Genomic DNA, 17,534 nt, shown 5'->3' with positions numbered 1-17,534 from the left:
ACAATTTATATGTACACTCAAGGGAGATAATTATTTATAAATTTATCTCCCTTTAATAGTCACAAAGAAAAGTTGTGCCTAGGCTAAGCTTCTAACAGTATGCATAAGAATATACAGTTTTTCACCCTTTTTGATAGAATCAAGTAAAAATCATCCTGCCAAACTGAGATACCATCAGAGTTTCAAAAATAGAAGGTTTTGCTTGAAAATATACCATAGGGATACTGAAAGTCACAGTGCAAAGTAGATACAATTTTAGAGAACTTGAGAGAAATGCACTTGGATGTTGGCAGAACTACCCAAGTCAACATGGAAAGCAGAAGAGAAAAAAATAATTAGATGCAAGTAGTATCATTTTTCATTCAACCTTGGTTAGTTTTATCCACTGATTCTAGAATGACCAGTTTGGTCCCTAATTAGCTAATCTTCTCTCTGAGCCTGAGCTTCTATCTGTAGAAATGAGGATCCAGAGGATATCTAAGGTACCTTGCAGTTCTAATAATATGATAACTAAGATAGCATTTATTTTTTTGCTATTATTTAATGTCTTCAGTACCAATTAAATAAAACAAAAGTGGAGATGATGTCAGAGTAATGGCAGCATGAGAGATAATCCTGATCTGTCTCCTTGAATTTCAACAAATTGAACAACTATAATGCAGCAAAGGAATCCCAGCTGGGCTCACAGGTGTACCTGAAAGATCCACACACAGAAAGGACTAAAGGTGGGATGGGTTGAAAAGGGGAGCAGAAGGTAAAATGAATTTGCTGTGAGATCTGGAGAGGAGACAAGCCTGGAGTAACTGGGTTTATTTTCTCTCTGCTAGATTATGAGGAGGAGGGAAGCTCAGGCTATTTGGATTTTGTCTGAGGGGTACTGAGAGCGAAACGCAGAGTGACTGGGCCTTTTTTTTTGCTGGAAGGAGTGATGAGATAGAGGGCAGAGGAGGAAAAACTAAACCAAAACCAAAGGGGCCAGAGCACAGGATTAAGGCCAGTGTTTCCATGGCCTGCCTGCAGCCTGCACTCGGTAGAGACAGAGAAAACTAAAGTGTGGTCTTCTAGATCCCACATCCCTCACCTTGCAGTATGAAGAGTGGTGGAGACAGACCTCACAGCTAGCTCTCCAGAGCCACTCTCTCCCCTGAAGAACAGAGGTGTTCCACATCTAGTCCCCAGGTCTGTTGAGACATAAAGAGAAATGCCTGGAAGCTTGACATTTTCATTGCTAGAGCCATAAAGCCAGAAAGCTGAAACCATAAAGCCCTTAAAATATGCTTCTCCCACCAACACAACTGCAACCAAACCTACATCACTGAGACAGCAACATCTTAGCAGAGGACAGCCTAAGAATTTCACAGAGCTAAAACATGTAATACAGCAACACCTACTAGAAGAAAGCACTCAAAACCAATATTTATTTTTTTATTTCTATTTTTTCATTTTTTGCTTTTTATTTCTTCTTCTTTTTTCCTCTTTTGAATTTTATCTTCTTTAATATTTGTACTTTTCATTCTCATGTTTTGGTGGGTGTTTTGTTTTTTATTTATTTCTGGGTTTTGATCTTTTCTTTTGTGTTTTTTCTTCTTTCATTGTCATAATTTTTTAAATTTTATATTTTTATGGTAGTTTTTAAATTTTTTTAGTGTTTTTTTTTGTTAGGGTTTTTAACAATAACACTCTCAAATGCCATCAGGAAAGAAGAAATTGAAAACCATGGCTACACAATACAGAGATGTAGTTCAAAAAGAAAATAATAAATTTCCAGAAAAAAAATATCAATCACATGGAAACCTTGAAGTTAAATAATAGAGAATTCAAAATTGAAGTTTTGAAAATACTCAATGAGATGCATGAAAACACCTATAGGCAACTTAATGAGCTCAGAAAACAAATTAATGAACAAAACAAATACCTCACCAAAGAAGTTGAAACTTTAAAAACAGAGATGAAGAACTCAATACATGAATTTAAAACTGACGTAGCAAGTTTAACTAATAGAACAAGTCAGGTAGAGGAAAGAATCAGTGACATTGAAGACTGGCAACTAGAGATGCTATAGCGAGAAGAAGAGAAATACAAATTTAAAAAACTGATAGAGCTTTACAAGAATTGTCTGTTCCATCAGAAAGAGCAATATAAGAATAATGGGTATATCAGAAAAAGAAGAGAGGGAAAAGGGAATGGAGAGTCTAGTCAAACAAATAATAGATGAGGATTTCCCAAGCTTATGGAAAGAGTTAGAGCTTCGAATCCAAGAAGCAAACAGAATGCCATGTTACTACAACTGAAACACACCTGTTCCAAGGCACATTGTAATAAAATTGTCAAAAATTTATGACAAAGAAAGAATCCTTAAGGTAGCTAGAGAAATGAAGAACACAACATATAAAGGAAAGCCTATTAGGTTATCATTAGACTTTTCAGCAGAAACTCTACAAGCCAGAAGAGAGTAGACCCCAACATTCAAAGTACTGAAAGAGAGGCATTACCAGCCAAAAATACTATATTCATCAAAGTTATCCTTCTAACATGAAGGAGAAATAAAAACTTTTACAGACATACAGAAGCTGAGAAAATTTATCACCAGAAAATTCCCACTGCAGGAAATATTCTAAGGGATTATTCAACCAAACACAAAGAACAAAGCAAATGAAAACTAAAAGTAAAAGCTCCAACAAAGACATACTAAAAACAAGGATATTCTGTGACAACGATAACATAAAAAGAGAAAGGATAGCAATCGGCAGTAGCAAAGGAGAACAGAGTGCAGAAGCACTCATAATGCAAAGGACTGTTGTACATATGACAATTTTTCTCTTAATACCTAATGATAACTATCCACAGAAAAGCCACTACTGAAAAATACACCTTAAATAAAGAAGCAACAGGAGAAAGAAGTATGGAATACCACCAAACAAAAACAATTGACAAAACACAAAAAAGAACCAAATGAGACACAGAGCTACCAGAAAACAGAAAATAAAATGGCTATAGGAAATCCTCAAGTGTCAATAATTACACTAAAAGTAAATAGACTGAACTCACCAATAAAGAGGTTCAGAGTAGCAGACTGGATCAAAATAAAAAACTCAACTATGTGCTGCCTGCAAGACACACATCTAAGCTGCAAGAACAAAAGTAGACTCAAAGTGAAAGGTTGGGAAACAATTCTCCAAGCAAATAATATCCAAAGAAAAGCAGATGTAGCCATACTAATATCTGACAACACTCATTCAAGATAATACAGGTAACTAAAGACAAGATGGACATTTCATAATGACAAAGAAGACATGGTATCAAGAAGACATGGCCTGACCAGGTGATGGCGCAGTGGATAGAGCTTCAGACTGGGACATGGAGGAGCCAGGTTCGAAATCCCAAGGTCGCCAATGTGAGTGCAGGCTCAAATGGTTTGAGCAAGCCTCACTAGATTGAGCCTAAGCTCTTGGCTTGAGCAAGGGGTCACTCAGTCTACTATAGCCCCCTGGTCAAGGCACATATGAGAAAGCAATCAATGAACAACAAAGGTGTTGCAGCGAGGAGTTTATGCTTCTCATCTCTGTCCCTTCCTGTCTGTCTGTTTCTATCTGACCTTCTCTCTGTATCTCTCTGTCTCTGTCACACACACAAGAAAAGAAGAAGACATAACACTTCTTAATATATATACACAGAAGCAGGGAGCACCAAAATATATAGGACATTTTTTAACTGATCTAAAAATAGAAGCAGGCAAAAACACAATCATACTTGGAAATTTCAACGCTTCATTGACTGATTTAGATATATCATCCAAAGAGAAAATCAATTTTAAAAAATTAGCCTTAAATGACATACTGGACTAAATGGACATAATAGACATTTACAGGACATTTCATCCCAAAACATCAGATTACACAGTACACATTCCAGTGTGCATGGAACATTCTCAAGGCTGGACCATATGTTGGACCACAAAACTAACATCAACAAATTCAGGAAGACAAAAATTATACCAAGTATATTTACTGACTATAAGGCTTTGAAATTAGAATTCAACTACAAAAAGGAAATAAAGAAACCCACAAAAATGTGGAATTTAAACAACTTACTTCTAAAAAATGACTGGATCAAAGAAAAAATAAAAGCAGAGATCAAAAGATATAAAGTCTTCCCTTGATATATCATGATTAACTTTTCATGGTCTCACTGTATCACAGATTTTTGAATTGTATATATCTAATTTTGTAATGTGGATTTTTCGCTATACTGTGGGATTTTGTGGTATATCGGTATATCTATATATTTATTATTTTAATTATTTTGCAGTAAAATAAGCATTTTCTAACTTAAAAAATATAAAAAAATTAACTAAAACATATTAAAAGAATATTAAATTGAAATAAAGCCTTAAAATATATATAAATAATAAAATAAATATAAGGTCGCTACTTCATGGATTTTCACCTATCATGGGAGTTTCTGAAACATAACCACCACAATAGATGAGGGACCACTGTATACAAACAAATGAAAATGACAAAATGAGATATCAAAATTTCTAGGATGCAGCAAAAGTGGCAAGTTTACATCATTACAGGCTTAAATCAAGAAACAAGAGAGATCTCACGTAAACAACTGAACATCACATCTTAAAGAATGAGAAAAACAAGAACAAAGTCTATCTAAAGCCAGCAGAAGAAAGGAAATAGTAAAAATTATAGCAGAACTAAGTGAAAAAGAAAACAAAAATACTATAGAAAAAATTAATACAGCAAAGAGCTGATTGTTTGAAAAGATCAATAAACACTACTGAAAAACCACTGGCTAGATTCATTAAGGAAAAAAGAAGAACTCATATAACAAAATCTAAAATGAAAAATAAATTACTACAGATATCATAGATATACAAAGGATCATAATATTATATAATATTATACTATGAAAGATTATACGCCACCAAATTTAACAACCTAGAAGAAATGAATGAATTCCTAAAACTATACAATCTTCCTAGTCTGAGTTACAAAGAAGTAGAAAACCTAAATAGACCAATATGCAGAAAGAAAATAGAAACAACTATCAAAAATATCCCCAAAAACAAAAGTCCAGGACCAGATGGCTATACTAGTGAATTCCACCAAACTCAAAGATTTGGTGTCTTTCTCAAAGTCTTCCAAAAGATTGAAGAAGAAGCATTACTCCCTAATATATTTTGTGAGGCCACCATATCCCTCATACCAAAACCTGGTAAAGACAACACAAAAAAAGAAAATTACAAACCAATATCTGTAATGAATACAGATGCAAAATCATCAATAAAATACTAGCAAATCAGTCTGAACAGGCGGTGCACAGTGAATAGAGCATCAGACTGGAACACAGAGGACCCAGGTTTGAAACCCCGAGGTCACCAGCTTGAGCGCAGGCTTATCTGGTTTGAGCAAGGCTCACCAGCTTGAGCCCAGGGTCACTGGCTTGAGCAATGGGTCACTTGGTGTGCTGTAGTTCCCTGGTCAAGGCACATATGAGAAAGCAATCAATGAACAACTAAAGTGACGCAATGAAGAATTGATGCTTCTTATCTCTGTCCCTTCCTGACTGTCTGCTCCTATCTGTCCTTTTCTCTATCTCTCCCTGTTTAAAATAAAAATGAAAGAAAGAGGAAGGAAGGAAGGAAGGAAGGAAGGAAGGAAGGAAGGAAGGAAGGAAGGAAGGAAGGAAGGAAGGAAGGAAGGAAGGAAGGAAGGAAGGAAGAAGGAAGGAAGGAAGGAAAGGGAGGGAGGAAGGAGAGAGAGAAAGAAAGAAAGAGAAAGAGAAAGAGAGGGAGGGAGGGAGGGAGGGAGGGAGGGAGGGAGGGAGGGAGGGAGGAAGGAAGGAAGGAAGGAAGGAAGGAGGAAGGAAGGAAGGAAGGAAGGAAGGAAGGAAGGAAGGAAGGAAGGAAGGAAGGAAGGAAGGAGGGAAGGAAGGAAGGAAGGAAGGAGGGAGGGAGGGAGAGAGGGAGGGAGGGAGAAAGGGAGGGAGGGAGGGAAGAAAAAGAAGGAAAGAAGGAAGGAAGGAAGGAAGGAAGGAAGGAAGGAAGGAAGGAAGGAAGGAAGGAAGGAAGGAAGGAAGGAAAAGAAAAAAGAAAAAGAAAGAGGGAAAGGTGCTGTGAAGGGAAACAATAATCACTGCATTAGTTTTTTATTACTGTGGAGCAATTCACCACAAACTTACTGGCTTAAAGCAGCACCATCTAGTACTTTAGGTCAGGAAGGCTGTGTGCAGCATGGCTGAGTTCTCTGCTCAGTATTTCCCAAGGCTAAAATGACATCAGTAAGGTTTTATTCTCATTGGAAGGTCAGGGTCATCTTCCTAGGACCTAGGCCATGTGGTTGTGGCAGTATTCAGTTCCTTGTGGTTGTCGGACTGAGGTCCCCATTCGCTTGGTAGCTGCTCTTTGCTCCTAAAGGCTGCTTGCATTTCTTGACACATGGCCCCCTCCATCTTCAAAGTCAGCCTGTGTTGGATCTATATTGCTCTTTAAATCTCTTTTACAAGGAAGAGCCCAGTTTCTTCTAAGAGCTCACTTGATTAGTTTAACTTTGTCCTAGGAAATCTTCCTATCTAAAAATTAATTTATATATGACACCTTCTTATGTAACCAAAGAAGGGTCTGCTGTCCAATGCATGTAGAAATGAATACTATGGCACCAGCTTTTGTGAGAAGAAAGGAGATTTATTTACCAGTCAACTCACAAGGAGACAGGAGGCAATGCTCAAATCTGTCTTCCTATTCCAGAATTCAGAGCAGGGTTTTGAGGGGTAACAGTTAAGGGTTCTCAACTGTTATTCATAAGTAGTGTTTCACAAGTGTTACTCATGAGTGGTGTTGCCAAGGTTTAAACATTTGTTCTGGGTCTTGTTAGAAACAGGATAGGACCAGGTTCTACAGTTATAATTACATCCACAAAATCCCTTTGCAAGAGGACCTAGCTTAGTATTTGGCTGAAAACTGGGAGAAGGTATATCCTGGGGAACAGGAGGGTAGGAATACTTGGGACCATCTTAGAATTCTGCCGAGCATAGCTGCTATAGGAACTTAGGAAGGTTAAATCAGTTTTCTGTAGACATATTTCAAAAGGCCAATCATCCCAATACTAAGTCTACCTAAATCTTGAGCAACTAATTAATTTATCAGACTGGTTGCTTTACTCATGTAATCAAGTTTATTAAATTGATTTTTATTATTAATCTGTCTTAATGGAAGTTAGAGTACAAACTAAAAAAGAACTAAAAATAATTAAAAGCATGTCTTAAGTACCTTCTGCATGCTTCTCCCCTAGATCACAAACTGTCTGATATTATAAACTCAATTTAGTCCCTCTGTTATATACATCCTCATGAGACTACATTCTTTCCATTTGTGACTTATATAACATTCATCATTACTTACTCAACATCATTTCTACTAGACTATATACCACCCATACAGAATCTGTGTTTCCTATTTAATGCATTATTCCCAGTACAAACCACAGTGCCTGGTACACACAATCAATATTTACAGGATGAAAGAGGACAGGTGCCATACTGTGTCGTAGTCATTAATGACTCCTGTGCTTAAGGCAGTGCCAGCATATGGTGGGTGTTTAACCAAAGTAGAGGGACGGGAAGAAGAGAAGAGGGGAGGCCACCGCACTAGGCCTTTAGAAAAAAAAAACAACAACAGCTAACTTGTATTGTTCTGATTTGATCAAACTATATAAATAATTTCTCAGCATTTATTCTCAAGACAAATTATATAAGGTAATTCAATTATTTTGAAATGGTTTTTGAAACTCTCCAGAACTATGCAGCAATATGGGCACAAAGGGTTCCCTAGCCAAAACTGGCATCGGGTGTACCCAGAGGGAGTTTATCTGGCGGGGCTCCAGGCCAAAGGACTGTCCACTGGGGCTGTTCTCTCAGTCTGTTTTATCCTGAGCACAGAAAATTTTCCACTTCAGAGCTTTGCACAGGGAAAGTGCACCCGGAGTCAGTCACTTCTATAGCAGAGTAAATATGTACACCCATCCTCAGCCCAACAGCAGATAGGCTGGAAGGAAACCTTGACTCACAGAGCCTGGAACTGATTATATAAAAGCTTTCTTATTATGCCCGGGAAGTCGGTCTCACTTAGATATTAACTATTCCACTGCCTCCAGTGATCTGGCTTTGGAGAAGCTCTCAAGATTTCAGACATCTTAGAAAAAAATACATATTTTGAGTCCAAAATGTTGGTAAAAATGTACAAACAGACCATCTTCACTGAAAGAAATCTGGGAAATAGCTTCCAGGGCCCCTGTTAATGACACTGTGTTGGTCTTCCCTGTCAGCTCCTGCTCATTCGCCTCACTCCCTGCCCTGGCCTCACCCACAACTCTGCCCCCCTTGGAACCTTTTGACTGATGGTCATAAACATGCCCTCTACCTTAGTGGTATAATGTGTTTTCTGACTTTTTCTTTCTCTGACACATCAATAACTGAGGAAGATGTTTACAGATCCAGGAACAGCTGAGTGGGCGAGAGATGACTACTGGGAAGAATGTCTTCAAAGCCAGTTCCACACTCCCCCATCCCAGACCGTGCTCTCTCCCTCATTTTCTTATCATCATGGGCTAAATGTTTGTGTCCTCTGAAAATCTGTATGTTAAACCCCTAACCCCCAATGCCATGGTATTTGGAGGTGGGTCCTTTTGGGGGTGATTAGATTTAGATATTTAGATGAGGTCATGGAGAAGGACCTTCAAGATGGGATTAGTGCCCTCTAAAGAAGAGGGAGACGGAAATCTTGGTCTCTCTTTACACCCATGCATCAAGGAAAGGCCACTTGAGCACACAGCAAGGTGTCTGTCTGTTGACAAGCCTGGAAGCAGGCCTTCACAATGGACTGAATCTTTCCACACCTTGAACTTGGATTCCCCAGCCTCCAGAACTATGAGCAATAAATGTCTGTCATTTAAACCAGTGGTCCCCAACCTTTTTTGGGCCACAGACCAGTTTAATGTCAGAAAATATTTTCATGGACCGGCCTTTAGGGTGGGACAGATAAATGTATCACGTGACCGAGACAAGCGTCAAGAGTGAGTCTTAGACGGATGTAACAGAGGGAACCTGGTCATTTTTTTAAAAATAAAACATTGTTCAGACTTAAATATAAATAAAACAAAAATAATGTAAGTTATTTATTTTTTCTCTGTGGACCAGTACCAAATGGCCTACGGACCGGTACTGGTCCACAGCCCAGGGGTTGGGGACCACTGATTTAAACTGCTCAGTTTATGGTATTTTGTTATAACATCCTGAACTAAGACACATATTACTACCATCAATTATTTGTATGATGGCCGATACCTTCACTTATATTACAGCACTCCAAGAGCATATTTTATTCACCATTACCCTTCATGGTGACTAACTATAGCTACTTGACTGTATACATGCTTATTAAAGATTTGTTTTGACTTGTGGTACTCACCTAATAAAGCATTGTTCTGAAACACTGAGATCACCAGTTCAAAACCCTGGGCTTGCCTGGTCAAGGCACATAGAGGAAACAATTACTATGAGTTGATGCTTCCTGCATCTCCCCCCTTCCTCTCTCTAAAATAGATACATTTGTTAAACTTTAATTCTGCCCTAAAGAGTTTAGACTTAAACAATGAGGACCAATAAGCATTTTTGAATGAGAAATGGTATTAGCTGTGTCCTCTCAGGTAAATGACTTGCCCTTACTAGAAACTTCAAGATCCTAGTAAGAGGAATTAGGTTTCATAATGACAAAAAGATGCACAAGTTTCTTGAACAGCATAATTCATTACATTAATGTATGATAGCCAAAGGGCTTCACATTTGCACTCCTCACAGGGCAAGAGCTTCTGCTACAAGGCCACTTGGTAGCATGCTCATTTTGTTTCTGTTTATTTAAGCAGGGCTAGATTTGTGACAAGTAATTCATTCTAACCCTGTGCTTTTGCTGCCTCTACAGAGAAAGTATTCAAATATGGAGAAGATTTGAAATCCTTTGTTATGGAAAAAAGATCTCCCATCATGCCTTGCTACTTTACTTCTAGGCAATAAGTGGAGATTCCTTTCTAAATAGTTAAAATTGAATTTGCTATCCAAGGAATACTGAAGGCGTGGAAACCTTCATTTTAAATTTGTCAACTAAAGGCAAATTTAGTTGCAATTTAGCAGCAATAAAGGCTATTTAAACTTACACATATATGTGTGCGTGCACACACGGGCACACACACACACACACACACACACACACACACACACTGCATACCTGTTGCTGTTGTTGCCAACCCATCCTTTGAATTATTTGGCTTATAAAGGCCACAATGCACTAAACACTTCCCACGATAATATCTTAACTGGGGAATTAGCTTTGGGACAAGTATTTCCATATATGGCAGTGTGACTAAGAGCTGGGAGAAAATGCGGCTGTGACTGTTGGCTACAAATCTTGAATAATTCCCTGGGAAGGGGACTGAGAAGAGAACCAAACCTGTGAGGGTGCGCAGGAAATGCCTGGCGAACAGGACAACTGAACACGCTCATGGGAAAGTGCAGTCTCGCAAGCACCAACTCCCAGCGGAAAGATGTTTTTAAATTAGTCTCTCCTATTTTTACCTTTTCAGATGCCTAAGAGCATCTTTGGGGACTTTTGAAAAAGCCTTTGACACTTCAGGCCAGGACACTTAGAATAGCCTTTCACAGAAGCTCCAGGTCCCTTGCAAACTGCTGAATCCTTTCATCTCTAAACTCTTTCGAAGTCATAAATTTATCTCCAAATGTCTGGGTTTTCAGAAACCAACGTAGCACGTTTGACTTATGAATGACTAGAAGAAAGCAACTCTACTACCCAACTAAAAAATATCTTTTAACTTTTATTGGCTTTTAATTTTACATAAAGTTATGCCTTGTTGCTAGATGTAGGGAGATGCAATAGCCTTGAAGTAATTTAATCCTCAGAATTATATTGGTTTCTAGTCTAAAAATATATATTTATACCAATCTGAAATGTTGGGCTGCTTTAACAAAATGTAAATGAGAAGAGGTGAATGTCATATCGCTTGCTTAGCTTCAGCCATTCCGTGTCATGTGCAATTAGGGGTTTCTACTTGCAAGTCTCTGGTCCTTGACGGATTTCCATTCTGCCATCACCAGCCCCACAACAGGGCCACTGGTGGTCGGTGCAGAGGGGCCTGAATTACAGTCCCAGCTGTGCTCCTTACCTAGGCGTGTGTTTTGGAGCAAATCACTTCACTTCACTGAAACTCAGGGTTCTCACCTGAAATGTGAGGGAAATAGAAACCTTTCCCAAAGATGAGTAAGGATTAAATGAGATGACAAAGGTAAAGCATTGATCAAAGTGCCTGGTTCTTCTTATGCTCTGACTAAATAAAAACCTGTTATTATTAGGGTCATTTGTCTCTGCCTAGACACCACTTTGGAGGGCAAATTGATCAATGGGTTCCACTCAGCTTTTGGTATTTCTAATATAAACCAAATTTGTAAGGGTCATTCCATTGAAAATGCTAAAGCCAAAATGAGTTACTTAGGAAAGACTTCATATGCACAATCTGAAGAAGTTTGAAACCACTCACAGGGTTTCGATAATGGACTACATATATTGTTATAGATCAGTTGATATTCATGTAGCAATCCTTCTTGACATGTCTCAGGATCTCCCACCCTGCTCATGTTCATTCAGATTTTTTTCTTTTTCTTCTGAATCTCTCTTTCTTTCTCTCTCTATCTCTCTCTGTCTTTCTCTGTCACCAGAGACATTAAGTTTCCAGACTAATGCTGCTACTGCTTCATTTTCTTTTGATAGTGACACTTAGGTTCAAATCCTGTTACTTGTAATTTACCCTCTCTGTTTCTCCATCTCCTCACCTATAAAATGACTTTGAGCAAGAAAACACCCGCTTCCTAGCAGTGTGAGGAAGGGAGGTATGGTTCTGCTGTGTTCAAGGCCCACACAATGCCACAGAAAGAGCCACAGCTTAGACCTGGAGGGGCTGGCTTCAAAACTCAGTTCAGCTATTCCTTAGCTATGTGGACGTGAACAGTTACTTTATGTCTCGCCTTGGTTTTTCATTTGTGACATTGAGTGGTAGGCTCTTGTTCCTTTTCCCATATCCATTTCCCATTTTTCTTCACCAATAAAACTCTGATTTTGTTTGGAGCTGAAATGTCCCAGATAAAAATCTTCACCTTCCTACTGTCCCATATGATACAGTGTGGCCCAGGAGCTATGGTGTAGACATCACTGAGTACATCAGATTGGAAGTTCATTTCTTAAAGGACAGCCTGGGCTGGCATGAGCTTCCCCCTTTGCCATTTCCCCTCTTCCCTCTAAAACCTGGACATAATGCCTGAAGGGACAGCAAGCCATCCTGTAACCGTGGGGTGACAAACATGAGGAGGAAGGCCTATACTCTAAGACAGTTGAACAGGAGGATGGAAAATGCTGGTTTCTGATAGCCTCACACGATCCATAGCAAACCCTGAGCTGCCTACCTCCAGACTTATAATAACTTGCAAGACAAATAGATGCCTATCTGTCAAGCCTTTGTTGGACATTTTGTCTGTTATTTGTAGCTAAACTTTTTTCAGATAAATACACTGAAATGACACTTGCTTCCTGGGGTCCTTGTGAGAGTGAAAAGAGATTTGATTTGTAAAGCATTTTGCACAATTGCCAGCACTGAGCAAACTTCTGATAATGTGTATTCCTTTCCTCTCTTTTTTGTCCTCACATTGTGAATTCTCTTACCTGCAACTAAATATCATGGGTGTTTTTTGAGCTTCCCAACTAAATGTTACCCCACAGTCTGATGTGACTTCCCAAAGCAAATACATTTCTAGGCTGTTTTCTTAGAGCAGAGTCTTAGAGAAAGGGAGCTAATAGCCAGACAATTTTCTGCACTAAGACATTCAAGCTTTGTGATAAATTCCGATCTCCACATTTCAGGACTGACTTTCCTACCTAGATAAAGGTCTGAAAAAAATCACTGCCCTACTGTGTACCTTTGTATGATTAGCTTAGAAAAGCAAAGATTTAAGGGGAACATTCTTCAAGTATACTAGGGCCCCTGGGAGAGTTGGCTAACTATTAGCTGTGTGGACTCAGGAGCTTTTGAAACCCCTTCCAGATCTAGATGAGATGCATTATGGGGCCTGGGTTTTGAAAGGATGACCATGATATATTCTCAGTAAATATTTAGTAATTAGTTAATTAATTAAAGGCCTAGGTATTTAACACTGGTGCTTCTATGGGAAAATGCATCCTGAGTCCCCAAAACCCAACTCATTAGTGAGTGAGAAAATGCCCTTGTGTGAAATGAAGTAATCTGAAATCCAGATTTACCTTTCTCTCCCTGATGAGCCCCTTTCTGGGAATGTTCAGGGAAAACCACCTTGAAGGGCTAAGGTCTACAACTGACCCCAGCCTAATTTCAAAGGCAGTGCCTATCAACCGGAATTGCTAAGATCGAAGAACTGGTTTATGCAACAACAAAAAAATCATTTTTCTTAGTATCTTGTTTTATTTTAACTAAATTAGCATCACATATTTTAGGCATCTCCTCTGAGAAGTCTTATTCAGTAGACCGGAAGCATATAAAATGGAGCCTGAGCCCTCGGAAATAGCACGTTGACTGTATTTGAAGTTATTAAATCTTAAACGCTTGGAAAGGAAAATGCCATAATGCTACCAATGGAGAAGAGAAAGCACATACAAAATCTACTAATGTGCCGACAGCATGTTGGGAAATGAAGCAAAAGGGAATTGTTCATTACTCATATCTGGCTTTTATGTTATAGTGAAAAGTATCTGGCTACTACAGCTGGGTTTATGGACACTTCATCCATAACTACCTGAGCACTCCGTTGCGCTAAAATTTAATAAAACATCTTGGTTTCTAGTTAGTAGATTTGTGGCATCAGTCGTAAAAAAAATATCCACTTGAAATATTCCTACCCTGGGTATAATAAATGTCCCCTTTTCAAATCCAGGTTAAAAAGAAGGAATTCTCCGATAGAGATAAGAGTATGAGTTCTCTCACTTTTTATTTTTACTTCAGACAACACATTCATTTTATCAAGGACACCTGGCATTAAGTTTGAAGTTTGAAAGAGTTGGAACTCATTTTTGAGGTGAGATTGGAAAAGAGCATCACATCTTTTTAATAAACTTTTTCCCACTAACCATAAAAGTCACTTGAAACTTTTCCCATCATTCTTCACTCCTACACCTTGGCCTCAAATTTACCTTTCTAGTCAAATCTGTCAAATTTCAAGAAAAATCCTTTTTTCCCAAATTACAAGAAATTTAAAAATATAATATTAAATTAAGCTACATGACTTTGGTAATGAAGGAAAAGATGACGTTCACTTGTATATATTTATTATGACTTACATAGATCGTTTAAAAAGCCCAGTATTTTTATACATTTGATTTTGGGGGTTTTTTTTGTTTGTTTGTTTTTGGGGTTTTATTCTGTATTTTTCCAAAGTTCAAAGCGGGGAGGCAGTCAGACAGACTCCCACATGTGCCCAACCAGGATCCACCCAGCGTGCCCACCAGGGGGTGATACTCTGCCCATCTGGGCTGCCGCTGTGTTGCGACCGGAGCCATTCTAGTGCCTGAAGCAGAGGCCATGAAGCCATCCTGAGCACCCAGGCCAACTTTACTCCAAAGGAACTTTGGTTGCAGGAGGGGAAGAGAGAGATAGAGGAGAAAGAGAAAGGGAAGGATGGAGAAGCAGATGGTTGTTTCTCTTGTGTGCCCTGGCCGGGAATCGAACCCAGAACTTCCACATGCTGGGCTGATGCTCTGCTGCTGTACACTGGATTTTCTTTATATCCTATAAAAATAGGTAGAATGTATCCTCTTGGAAAAGCAAGAGGAGGATGTGCAAAAAGGTTTATTTGCTCAAATGCACATCAGAGCCCTGAGCATGTAACTTAAACTTCTATATGCTGCAAGAGAAGTACTGGAGAGCTGGGATGAAGGAGGAACTGTGTCCTCCATACTTACAGCTTGTGAAACAACACCTGGAGTCTTGTGTTGAGCTCTGAGGCCCAATTTTAACCCAGCCACTGTCAACTCAGAGGACTTCCAAAGAGATTGAAGGGTAGAATCCCCGCAGCTGAAGCGTGCTTAGAGTTGCTGGTGTCCAGCATGAAGAAAGGCCCTGACAGGGGAGTGGAGCAGCTGCCCTGATGTTTGAAGCTCTGTAAGGGGAGAGAAGAAGCAGAATGATAGAATGATTAGATTTAGAAACCAACCTTCTAGAGTGGAATGAAGAAACAGTGATGATGATCTCAGATAAAAATAAAGGAACACATTCTGATGTGGAGAATTGCCCCAAGTGTCTCATGAGAAGGTAATCTTACTAATAGCTGATGTCTGCAATTCTTTTCATAGCTTGCCACAAACTTTCATATGTATTATCTCAGTTGAAAAGTAGTATTCTTGTTTTACTGAAAAGAAAGCATTTTCTGAGAGGTCAATGACTTCTTTTTAGTCATATAGCGTCATCCTTGGTATCTGTATTTTGTTCTAAGACTGCCTTATACCAAACTCCAAGAATGTGCATTCTCTTATATAAAATTTGTGCATAACCTGGGCACATCCTCCCCTATACTTTAAGTCATCTCTACATTCCTTATAATACTTAATACAATATAAGTGCTATGTTAATAGTTGTTATAGTGTATTGTTTAGAGATCAACTCTCCAGAGATTTTTTTCCCTACTATTTTTGATCTGCAGTTGGTTGTGTTCACAGATGTGGATACCCCTCGACTATAGAAGGCTGAGATTATTCTAGAATCCTAGAGACTTAGAGGTTGAAGTGACAAAGAATATCTTCCAGAAAAGGAAGGTAAGTGACAAATTTGAGATTGAAATCAGATCACTCAGCCTCTGGCCCAGTGCTCATAGCTCATACTTCATTTCTTTTCAGCCTGGTCCTTTTATTAGGAGTTTTCAAATTCTGTCTTGGAGGCTCAGTGGGTCATCCTTCACCCTTCTCCATTGTTGCTCAAAGGACTAATGCACAGTAGTTTAAAAAGTTATGCTAGCAAGCTTGGATTCTCAGGTCTACCACTTAACAAACTGTAACCTGAGTGGGTTTCTTAACCTCTCCAAGACTCAAGTTCATCAGTCAGAGTTGTACTGGGGGTGACAGTAGCACTTATCGCATAGGTTTCATGCTGCGAAGGTTAAATAAAATGATGCATGTATGCCTCTTGACAGAATTAATACCCAGTAGTTTTTACTTCTGCCATCACCTCATCCAGGCATGTTTTTACTCACAGGTACTATAATAGCCCCTTAACTAGTCTTTCCTCATCCTTGCATGCTCTATCCAATTCTCTATACCGTAGATAAATGATGTTTCTAAAATGCAAATCTGATCATGTCACTCCCTGGCTTTAAACCCTTTAAAGCAGTGGTACTCAACTTGGTCCCTACCGCCCACTAGTGGGAGTTCCAGCTTTCATGGTGGGCAGTAGTGGAGCAACCAAAGTATAAATAAAAAGATAGATTTAACTATAGTAAGTTGTTTTATAAAGATTTATTCTGCCAAAGTTAGCGAAAATCCGACATAAAGTACTTGGTAAGTAATTATTACTATATGCTTTAACTTGCTGTAACTCTGCTTTATAAATTTTATAAAGTAAAGTTACTTCCCTACTTTATAAACCACCATTACTGTGGAACCGGTAGACGGTTAGAAAATTTACTACTAACAGAGATACAAAAGTGGGCGGTAGGTATAAAAAGGTTGACTATCCCTGCTTTAGAGGTTCCATTGATTTTAAGAGAAAGGCCAGAGTGTTTAACAAGGCCCATAACACCATGCATGTTTTGGCTGTTGTGTGCCTCTCCATCCTTAGCTCACAGAAGCCTCCTCTCTTTCAGCTCCGACCACAGTAAACTTCTTCTTCATCATCCAGGCCCTTTCACATCTCAGGGCCTAGAATGTTCTACCACTGCCTCAGGAAGTCAGGTTGCCTTACCCCCTATATCCCCCTATTACATCCTTTCACGGCACTACACCTGTGCACAGTTATAGACTTGTCTGATTTTTTACTACAATCTGTCACTAAATTGTTCAAGAGTATATTGCTCACTGCTATCTGCTAACATTTCCTTGAGGCCTGTCATTTCATAGGTGCTCAAGGAACACATGGTGAATGAATAAATGGCTTTGTAGGGAACACTTTCAGACTAGATTTCGGTGAAACTTACGGTGGAAGGTAAGACTGATTTACTCCCAAAGCCCTTCCTCTGAGATTAGATTATTCCAAGCTCTCTTGTATATCCTCTCACCATCCTTTTCAGATGTCACAGCACTTAGATGAGCCCACAGAAATCTAGCAATAAATCCTTGAGAAATTATGAACAAGTGATTCAGAGAAGTAGAAAATTAACTTTGAACTAACTACTATGAAGATTCTCATCTTGACATTATCTTTGCTCCTCCACATAAAGGTAGATACTTATTA

Source organism: Saccopteryx leptura, chromosome 3, assembly GCF_036850995.1.
Source record: "Saccopteryx leptura isolate mSacLep1 chromosome 3, mSacLep1_pri_phased_curated, whole genome shotgun sequence".
Lineage (NCBI taxonomy): Eukaryota > Metazoa > Chordata > Mammalia > Chiroptera > Emballonuridae > Saccopteryx > Saccopteryx leptura.
The sequence above is the reverse complement of the archived record's forward strand: the minus strand, read 5'-3'. Positions refer to the sequence as shown.